General features: G+C 39.0%; 1 pseudogene across 2 annotated transcripts; it reads right to left on the minus strand.

Annotated features, from left to right (window-relative positions):
- Positions 1 to 663: 663 nt before the first annotated feature.
- Positions 664 to 4,066, minus strand: LOC147890931 (pentatricopeptide repeat-containing protein At1g11290, chloroplastic pseudogene; annotated as a pseudogene). Of its 2 annotated transcripts, none has more exons than XR_015542637.1 (2): positions 3,881 to 4,066; positions 664 to 3,661 (listed from the first exon to the last, which is right to left on the minus strand). The product of XR_015542637.1 is annotated as a pentatricopeptide repeat-containing protein At1g11290, chloroplastic pseudogene, transcript variant X2 (transcript). The 2 variants fall into 2 exon arrangements; XR_015542636.1 differs by having other exon boundaries at positions 664 to 3,729.
- Positions 4,067 to 11,659: the final 7,593 nt, after the last annotated feature.

Here is an 11,659-nt window from a genome sequence, read left to right on the forward strand (position 1 = left end):
AGGAAGGAAACTGTAAGTGAAAGCTTGAACCATCACGGGAGCAAATTGTGAGTGAAAGATCGAACCTAGAGGCAGCAAACTATGACATGAAAGGTCGAACCGCATCGAGGGAAGAAATGGGAAGGCAAAATACCCAGGTTCCTTGGCGTGCATCAAGAGCTTTGGGCAAACTCGGTCTGATTTAAGTACTCTTCAAAAGACCCCTAACCAATTTGTTAACAAGAGTGGCAATGCCCTCCGTTGTCAGCAGCCCATGATAATGTTGGGCTGCCCTGATCCCCAAAAGACCCCTAACCAATTGAAGTATTTCCCAAAAGACCCCTAACAGCCCATTATTATGTGACTTTGGATGTGAACATATTTATCCTTAACTAAGAGAAAGAAGAAAATAAGAGGTGTTGTTATCCATCTCACATAAATGTTACAGCTTGTCCCTCGTCATGGAGAGCTTGGCATGAGAGGTGTGAGGATGGTGGTATGTGGATGAACAAGTGGATCAATCACTCTACTTACCAACTTGAAATCTATGTGACAGGAGTGTTATGCCCTTGTTATGTATCATTGAGGAGATGAGAGAGCCCTTATGGCAAATTTAAAAGAAGCAGGAAGCTAAGAAGTGTAGGAATATTTCAATACCCCCAACTTCATGTCATAATGTACACATTAATATCAACTAAAATCTAGATCCATAAATTTAAAACAGTTTTGGCATTAAAGCATGCATATTTTGGTTTCATTTCAGTCAGTCGCAAACTGTGCTGATGGCAGATCCCTCATTACTTTTATTGTTATCTCAATTCTGAACTCCCGATCATGATCACCTTTGACTATAGTCACCAATAATCTCCACATGAACATACTCCATTCTTGAATTGGTGGAACTGGTTTGCATCCCTTACAGCTAATTCTCTGCCAGCAAGCTTGGAGATATACTTAATAACAGTATGGCAATCTTCACACAGCCGAAGGTTTGTAACAACACGGATTGCTGTCAAAGGGGTTGTGCTCATGAGCCCATAAACAATAGCCAACTTCTCACTGTGATAACTAGATGGAAATTCACTCAATTCCTCTGGATTTTGAGAGGTAGGGCCGATCTCAGGGATATAGCCAGCTTCCTCAATTTGCAACGCCAACTTCTTTAACTCTTCAAGGATTTCTTTCCCTTGTGGATGGGACAAATTTTGTGTCACAAACATGTGCACTTTATTGTTAATCTCAATGAAGCTATGCCCCAGCTCCTTTATTAAAGGTAATTCCTTCATCTTCTTCAACACATTTGCTTGATCAACCCATCTATGAGCTGTGGCATAGACATTTGCCAGGAGTACAAAAACAGCTGTGTTGTGCGGATTTAGCTCAAGAATACAGTCTGCAGCATATTCTGCTAGCTCTACATGACCATAAATCCGGCAGGCCCCAAGCAAGGCCATCCATACCCCAGCACTAGGTCGGCATGTCATCTCTCGTAGAAAACATACTGCTTCTTTCAGTTGCCCTGCACGACCAAGCAGGTCAACCATACAAGTGTAATGCTCCACTCTTGGCACTATACCATGTCGTTGACTCATGGACTTATAAAACTCGACACCTTGATCAACTAGGCCTGCATGGCTACATGCAGAAAGAACCCCAAGACAAGTGATATGGTTTAGCTTTACACCTTCCTGGTGCATTTGTTGAACAATTTGCAGAGCTTCCTCATAACCACCATGTTGGGCATATCCTGTGATCATGGCAGTCCACAAGACCACGTCTCTCTTTGGCATTTTGTAAAGTATGCATTGTGCACTCTTAAGATTCCCACATTTGGCATACATGTCAATGAGAGCACTTCCCACGTATAAATCTGAATCAAATCCACATTTGATAATGTCAGCATGGATTTCCCTACCCTTTTCAAGGGCTGCCATGCTGGCACACAAATTGAGAATACTCACAAAAGTACTATCATCCATCGTAATGCCTTCTTGTACCATTTGCTGGAAAAGTCTCAAAGCTTCCCCAGCCTGTCCCTGGTGAGTATATCCTGTGATCATTGCATTCCATGAGACTGAATCTCGCTCATCCATATGGTCAAACACTTGACGTGCAATCTCTACAGCGCCACACTTGGCATACATGACTACTAGTGTGCTCTCCATAAAGATGTTTGGTTTGATTCCACTTTTGATAATATAATCATGGATCTGCTTGCCTTCTTCCAGTGCGGTTAGGATAGCACAAGCATTGAGGATGTTCAAAAAGGTTACCTCATTTGGTTTCACACCACCTTGGTGCATTTGCCAAAAATATCTAAAGGCTTCCTTTGCATTGCCAAGTTTAACATATCCTGCAATCATTGCAGTCCATGAGACAACATCTCGTTTACACAATGTGTCGAACACTCGGCCTGCAATCCCCATGCTCCCACATTTTGCATACATGTCTACAAGCGCATTTCCCACAAATAAATTTGGCTCGATTCCACTCTGCATCATATAGGCATGGATTCGTTTGCCTTGCTCTAGATCGCCTATACTGGCACATGCACTGAGGACACTCAAAAAAGTGACTTCATCTGGCTTCACACCTTCATTTTGCATTTGCCAAAAGAGTTTAAGAGCCTCTTCACCACGTTCATCTCTAGCGTATCCTGCAATGATTGCTGTCCAAGAGACCACACTACGTAAGGGTGTATTCTCAAACATTTGATATGCATCCTCCATGCTTCCACATTTTGCATACATGTCAATAAGGGTGTTCCTGATTAGGAGGTCTTGATAAATTCCAATTTTGATCATTTGACTATGCATCTGCTTGCCATGTTCCAAGCTCCCTAACCTGCCACATGCTTTAATGATGCTGACAAAGGTAACTTCATCGGGTATCACACCATCTTGTTCCATTTGCAAAAATAATTCAAAAGCCTGCTCAGGAACGCCATGCCGAGCATATCCTGCAATCATCGCATTCCAAGAGACAACATCTCGTTTTGTCATTTTGTGGAAAACTTTGCAAGCCTCATCAATACTCCCACATTTGGCATACATGTCAATGAGAGTGGTCTCTAGAAAAATGCTTGGCTTAAATCCATTCTGGATAATGCGAGCATGGACATGCTTTGCTGCTGCAATGGCTTTCAACTTAATACAAGCGTGCAAGAGAAACATCCAATTAGAGCTAGCCTGAATGCCTTTCTCGTTCATACTATCCAGCATGTCCAGTGCCTCTTTCAACCGTCCCTGCTTACACAGTGTCCTGAGATCCTGAGCCATGCTACCCAACTCGATGTTGATCCTCTCTGTGCTATATTCTGAAGTAGTCATGCGATTGCCTTTGGAGTTCCCTTGATGCTCGACAGGTGATTCCACAAGATGCAAACAAGCCAAACGGCAAGGTTCTGACGGTAGGTGAATCACCTTAATTAAGTGACATCGTCCCATAGTAAGGGCAGACTTTCCATAAGATAAATTTCTGAAAGGAGGAGTGATTCAAATTTGCATGGATACCCAGCGTACTCTGCCTGAAGCTCCATAGGCCTTATCAGAATAAAAAAACACCCACCAGATGAACTGTCTTTGCGACGATACTTAGCTCTCATTTAACAAAAAAGTAGCCTCAAGCACCTCTCAATCCCCAACCAGCCTCGCCTGAAATCTGGTCTTGGAAGTCAACGACTCTGTAACAAACAGCCAGTCTGTAACTCGGTGTCTACTGAAAGCCTCAAAGCTCTCTCTCTCTCTGTCCCTGGAACACACACTACATATTATCTCCCTCAATAGCAAAGAAAATCAAGCTGACAAGATATAATTTAGTAACACTTTCCAGAAATCTGACCAATTGGAAACGCTATATTTCCTAAATCTTAGCATTACCGCCTTTCCTACCAGAAACTTACAGCACATGACAGTAGTTCCTCCAATGTGAACTATCCAAGGCAAATGCAGGCTCTTGTCAACCCGAACTTGATATCTGCATACAAGAGTTTTGAACCTGGCATCCACTTAGAACATCAGGGCAACACCTTGCAAACATAGTCCTACGTGATGGTGCACGGCATGGAGTATATCATCACGAGTTTAGATTAGTGGATTGGTCTCCAGGACATTAAAGCATGGCTCAATCATGCTACATTGCACCAGAGTTGGATTCAGTCGTCAATCAGTGGTCTTTGTCCGAGTGCACATCACATTATCAAGTTTGGTCATAGAGCGCCAGCATGCACCTATGGATGTAGTATACACTCCATTTTTTGGCCCTGCAAGGGTCCTAAGGGATGAGTTGGTTAGTAAGTTGCTAATCAGGGCCATAGTTTTGAAGTTAGTTCATTTGGTCAATTTGACCTTGCAAATCATGGTTAGTATGAGGCTTAAATGGGGGTTAGTAGAAGTTTAAGGGCTTCTAATGTGTTTAGGGTGGTGTAAGGTTTTTGTTTGCTTGTGGAGGTCCTAAATGCTTTTGTCTTTTATTCCTAAAGATTTTGTCTTTTGTTAGATATTTCTCTAAAGATGGAGGCTCTCTTTGTCTCTTGTATGACACCACAAATAGGCATGTCCCCACTTTTATTTAATGCCCATCCACCACACACATACACACACATACACCTTTTCACCTCTTTTCTATACTCTCTTTCACTCATCTACCTTTCCTGATATGCCTTCACCTTCACTTACTTTTTCTTTTTTCCTTTTCTTCCAATTTACACCTATAGTTTCCTTTCACAAGTTATTCGAAATATTTATCGAGCTACTTACACTTGGACTTATAGTGTCACTCCAAAAGGCAAGGGCATAGAGGGATCCCCACCTTGTTATACACGTTCGTTAGTGGTTGGATTTAGATCTATCCCAACATCAACATTGAGTATCTCACATGCCTCAAGGATACCTTATGCATTTTTCAATTGTATTTTAGGATTCTAGTCCTGTATACTATTAGCTCCTTTATGAACTATGATAGATGCTACATCCTATGATGATGAATGTTTATCCATGCACATAAGAATATCACCTTCAAGTCATGATAGTGAGCATGTAGGTTTGATAGGTTACCGTACCTTATTAAAATTTTAGACCACCATAGCAAAGCATAGTACGGTATTTGCACCTTTGGCCCTAGCTTTTATATAGCCCCTGGATCACTCTATCCACATAGACCATGCAATCTTCTATGGACCTACATCCTATAATAGAGGTAGCATACCTCAAATGGTGTTTTTAGCTCTTTTGGGTTGGTGACACTCTTGTTTGGACCAACCTTTTGGATTGCATCTTCATGGCTATCACTAGCTTCACATGCGGTTGCATCAGTGGTAGAGAAACTCTGCGGTCTACCTTAAGTAATGACATGTTTACATGTCATTAGCATGCAATCGTACATGCATTTATTCATGTGGTCATCGATTGATCGAACAATCTTTGATCTTGGAAGACTTAACTAGCTTTGCATTCTTCCCTCATCCCTTCAGCCTATTCTCTAGGTTTTATTCCAAAAGATAGAGGATGACCAATAGCTTAAGAGGGAGAAATGCACATTCATTTATAGGAACTTATAAATTGTACTCATTGTACAAAGTTTCATTGTATAGTCACTCTATTCACACATGCACATACTGCTCTAATTCTTTTGAGTTTTCCTTTCAATTTTTGGTTGTTATCATATGCACCAAATGAAATGCAAAAAGTTCTCGCACATGCATCCTCTACTTACTTACCTACTTCAATTTAGGAGGAGGTTTAAGGATGGTGTAAATTGCACGATACCATAAGGGCATAAGATTAAACCCTAACCCTAACCCTAGGGGTTCATGTACATTATCATGTTTACGTTCAATATAGCTTGCACAACTGTCTCCCAAGGTCCTCTAATATATCCTCTTATCCTTCCTACATCTAAGTACATACTAAGTATTTAAAAGTAATAGTCCTCTACAAAGTACTATATACACAATTAGATTGGACAAGTCCATACTGTACATCACACATTCTATGTATTTGGTATCAATAGTACTATTTGCACAGTAGTATATAGACAATTAGATTTGCTAAGTACATACTATGTATTTAGTACTAGTAATACTAAAAGGGCTTGTGCACATGCAACCCAAAGTGCGTAGCTGGAGGGGATGCACTTTGGGCCACGCAAAAATGTGGACAGGATGCATAAATGCACAACAAGTGCTCTATTTCACACCTTGAATTGGGGAGGTGCCATGTAGCACACCAAAAAGATATGTCATTTGCACTACCCTATCACAAGCTAATAGGTGGAGGAGAATGTAGTTGGCACTATTGAGGACTATCCAAAGCCTTCAGATCGCTCAACCTATGTCCTTATGTATTGATCCCCAAAACAAAAACAAGTTACTATGAAGTTTGATTGATTTCAAACTTTGAAATTCGTATTAATCCACACATTGGCTTGAAATTTGGACTTGAATGACCTATCAATCTCTTATCTTTTACATTAGTTTGCATAGTGCTGCTACACTCTAATAGATCTACCAGCTGCTAATAGATTTGTGAGCTAGTAACAAACCTACCTACCTGTTAGAGTGTTGCTACTCTCTAACAGATCTGCCAGTTGCTTATAAATTTGTGAGCTAGTAATAAACTCACCTATCTAGTAATCTACCAATCCATTAATGCGATGCCTAGGCCAAATAGTCTTGCTATGATATACATATCGTAAAACTACGCACACTACTAGGTCATAAAATTTAGAACCAACTTTGTTGCTCTTAGAATTGCACTACTTTGCTACTCTAAACCACAATTATGTTAGCTACCAACTTTGGCGAGAGTGTATAAATTTTGGTCTCTCTGATCTTTATCTGGGATTTCGTCATGATCTCATATTAATGTTTTGGTTTGCTACAACCACAAACAGACTATGCATGAGCTTTTCAACGTTTTATTACTCTATCACATTGAAAATAGCTACATTACAATAGATACGAGGCTCTTTCATGAGCCTTAATAAAAGTGAAGCACCCCAAAAATGAGATGTGGACAAACAAATCAAGATTCTTACATTTTATGTAGTAATCATTAGATAGCACATAGTCCCAAAACTTGAGTCAACCTATAGTCTTGATAGTTCCTATCATGCACAACCTCTATATACTCAAGGTCTTCGAGATTACATACAACTAAAGATTACAATCTCTTATGCTCCATTAAACTTTCATAAACAAAGATACTAAAAACCCATCTCTTTCTTTTAAATCTTACAAAGGTTACATTTGTAGCTTTACCTTCCTCGAGCCTTCCTCCTTAGCCTTCTTTACACCTCACACAATAGAATTTACTCCCTTTACTACTTTAAAGGAGAAACCAAAAGGCATCACAAAAGTCTCTCAAAGAAAAATGTGACAAAAAAAATGCAACCACTCATGGATCAATGGGGTATTTATTCCAACACGATTCTCCAACCAAAGGTCTAATTTGATACCTATGAAATGTCTTCTACCTATTGAGATCATCTTCATTGAGCCCATCAACTAGGGATCAACTCACTAACTGCTTCATCTAGAACTCACCACTCCTCCTCCATAGAGCTACCAACTCACCCCCTAGCATTGAATGTCATAGGGAAGACACATAGCCCAAATCTATATCAATATCACTTTGTCTACCATACTATAGAAATCCCATCTACAAGGGATGCATCAATTTAGCTTGCCAAGTATGGCCATGCCTTTAGTAGAAATCACCTTCTAGGTACTAAAAAGTTTGCTTTGATACTAGTGAAATGAATCCTACCTTGAGTTTTATATTGAGATTGTGAAATCTAGAGGGCAATCTATACCTCCATGCAATTACATGGATTGAGACACCACACTACATTATTTCTCATTTGAAAGAGAAAGCAAAGATTTACTACACTACTATTACTATTATTGCATGTGGAAAACACCACAAAGACTTCAATGCAGGATCCTCCTCATCTTGAGACCTTTCAATACATCATTGAAAGCTAAGACAAGAAATTGGGAATCCTACTATTGAAGACCTCAACACCGATCCATCTTGTAGATGAAGCTTAAACTTTCGCTGAGCTCACAAATGAGCTAATCTCATTGTAGATCCAATTCATTAGGTGGGAGATTCAAAATAAAAATCTCGCATACCAAGGAGATGCCAAATAGTTGGTGAGTGTGCAAAGAATCAGGGGCTATCAATGAATCTAAGACTATCTGCATGCCTCAAAACACTTACACCTTCCCAAAACAAAGAGAAGAGTTTCCAAACTAGCATATAGAGGACAACTAATGAAAAGACTACCTCTTAAGAAAATAGAAAAGTACTAAAAAACATATGAGGCTCATACTAATCCGCCTTTATTTTGCACAACCTTCTAATTGCTTTAAAAAGCCCACACACTGCCCATCAATGGTGCTTAGGCTTGAGATACATCGGCCTACAAATTCCTCAGTAGCAACATGTGTTGATTCTTTCTTCTTCTCAGCATCTCTATTCTTCCTTTCAGTGTCATCTCATTTCTTGAAGCAAAATTGCTCCTTGTACCCAAGTTTCCCACAATATTCATCAAAGTCTTGCATGCATAAACCCTTTTCTCATTGACTTGTGTCTGCCTACGTTTTTCATCCAAGAGCATTGCAATCATTTCTTCTAAATTGATATGGGCACTTACTCGCAAGATTTTCATGATGTCAACGTAAAATTGGGGGGAGATTAGAAAGGATAATTACCTTTGCATCATCATAATCCACATGAACTCTTAGATATTGTTAGTTAAGGGGATTCAATTATCAAGAGGTGGAATCAATGATGAAGCTAAATAATAATGTAAAGCAATAAGGTCAAAACTTGCATGTGAAAGCTGTAGACCATGAGATGCAATGCACTTTTCCTTTCTACTATGCATGAAAATAGATTATGGATAAGGGTTTGTGTGGCAAGTCTTGTATGCTATTTTAATGGCACTCTATCCCATTTTGGATATGATTCTACACTAAAAAACATGAAGTGGGATGGGAGAAGAGTAGAGATGAGGAGAGAGTGCGCAACAAGAAAACACAACACAAACGATAAGATGTACATTGTAATAGTTGAACACAATGAATGTATGCAAGCCTCTTAAGTTTATGTTTGGGGTTAGGGTTTCCAACCCTTATGCCTTTTCAGCACTCTTTTATGTTAGTGCTATGTACAATATAAACATGTAACATCATGAATCCTTAACATCTTCCCTCAAGACCAATATCAGGGTGTAGGACTTCCCTCAAGATGATGATTATTGGGAAATGAAGAAGTATTCGAGCACTACATTTAGTCCAACCCCCTTAATGGGAATGTCCTTCCTCTAAGTAAAACCAAGAACTTGTCGGTGTTTTCCAAAAATCACTTTCACTTTTCCAAGCGGTTTGGTAAGATTTCTGCAACATTATCTTTGTTATACAAATGTTGTGATGTGATGTCACTAAGTAACAATCTTTGATGAAGCACTCTCTGACATGAATGTGCTTTGTCCTTGAATGATATACTAGATCTCTTTAAGTCATAGAAACTTTTCTTAAGGTGGAAATTTTGATTTCCTTTGCCTTACTCAACATACCATGGTAGTTGTTGTATCTATGCTTCCTCATCTAAGTATCCATTGAGGAAAGAAATTTTGACATCTAGCTGGTACATATATCATCTAAGTGTGGCTAGAGGTATAAAAAATTTGATGGAGTCCATCTGTACTATGGGTACATAAGTCTCATCATAATTTAATCCACCATAAGTCTCATATGTACAACTGGTGCATAAGTATCATCATAATCTTATCCATACTATTGTGCAAAACCTTTAGCAAATAGTCTTCTATCTTTGTATCTTTCAATGCTTCCATCAAGATTGGAATTGAATTTGTGGTTATGGGGTCATAATTATTTCTAAAGAAATTGCTAGGAGGTTGAAGTTCAAGTCCGTCAAACCATCACCTTTTCAAGTACACATAGTAGATCAATGGCCAGATGACCCAAAACATATGTTACAGGATGTTGTCATCTCTATAGGTGGAATCTATTATACAGTTATTTTTATTGTGATTGCTATGGAGTAACATGCCTGTCCAATACTATTGGGACAATCTTTGCTCAAAAGTGCAAAAGTACTCCATGATTGGGGTTCAGAAGAGATGGTCATTAAAACAGATAGTCAAGATGTACCCATTCTTACAAATCCTTGGAAGGTTTTGAGTAGTTGTCGGCCAAAGTATATGGAAGTCACAGATCCTTTTCCTCAAGATGTCGAGTCACGATTGATGGAATTACAAATATTATTTGTGAATGAGATTGATATTTTTCAAGTGACTACAAGCATCAAATAGAAGCCGAAAGCCAAGCAAATTGCTAAGCAAAAAGACCTCTTTCCAAGCAACTTCACTAAAGACATTGGAGAGGAATGAGAGTTAGCTAAAATATCGATGACTATCATGAGACTTGGTACTAAGCAGTTAGTACCAGAGCTAACATAAGAATTAAATCTTGAAAAAGAAGATAACCTTGCAATGGTAGTGGTGAGTGCCAATCTTTCTTCCGAGCAACTAAGGGTTACAAAATATTTATTTATCAGGCATAAGGATGTTTTTACCTAGAATTACATGATCTATGAGGAGTTCCTTTTGAGTTGTATCAGCATAAGATACCTTTAGTGCCAAATGCCAAATTGATAATAGAGGTATAGAATGAATCCGACTATGCTAAAAGCCAATTTGGATCAACTTTTTCGTGCTTGTTTTATCTATGCTATTGATCGCAGTGATTAGCTATTGATCATAGTGATTGGCTATTCCCTATTGTGGTTGTGTGTAAGAAAAATGGTAAACTCCAAGTTTGCATTGATTATCAGAATTTAAATGCATAGACAATCCGTGATCCATTTTCAATACCTTTCACTAATGGATTCTTGGAACAAGTTGCAGGACATGAGATGTACTCATTTATGGATGGTTACAATGGTTATAATCAAATTACTATAGCTTTAGAGGATTAATCTAAAATTGCATTATCGTGGAATGGGGTGCTTATGCAATCAAAGTAACGCCCTTTGGAAATGCCCCATTAACCTTCCAGAAGTTTATGGTGGAGATACTCCGTGATTATCTCATTGAGTTCATTGCCATTTACTTAGATGGTTTTGTGTTTACTCATCAGACAAAGATCATATCGGTCATCTAAAAAAGGTATTTCTAAGATGCAGGCAAGCGGGTATTTCACGCGACCTAGCTAAAAGTGTATTCTGTGTCCGAGTGGGCATATTGATCAATCACGTATTTCTCAAGATGGTATATGAACTGAGTCAGGTAAGATTTGAGCTATACAACAAATGCTTGAGCTTAGAAATCTAACTCAATTGCATTCATTTGTGGGGTTTATGAAAGAATAAAGATCTAAGTAGGCTCATAGTAAGAAAGACTCATAATGGAAAGCTAGACCTACCAAGCATAGACTCAAGTTCAATTAGGCTACAAGATCGAGACTTGTATTCATATAAATACTTGAGAGATTGCTTGTCTATATCAACAATATAAGATAGGCCTCTTATATAGAGAGAGCCCTTAGAATAGTCAACACTTGTGGGATACTTTGATCCACATCTCTCCTTGTGGATGTCCTCGATCCACATCTCCACATCATGCAGTCCACATCCTAGGGTGGCTACTTTAT

Source organism: Dipteris shenzhenensis, chromosome 18 (assembly GCF_047967505.1).
Source record: "Dipteris shenzhenensis isolate YYH24624 ecotype China chromosome 18, Dip_SZ_1.0, whole genome shotgun sequence".
NCBI lineage: Eukaryota > Viridiplantae > Streptophyta > Polypodiopsida > Gleicheniales > Dipteridaceae > Dipteris > Dipteris shenzhenensis.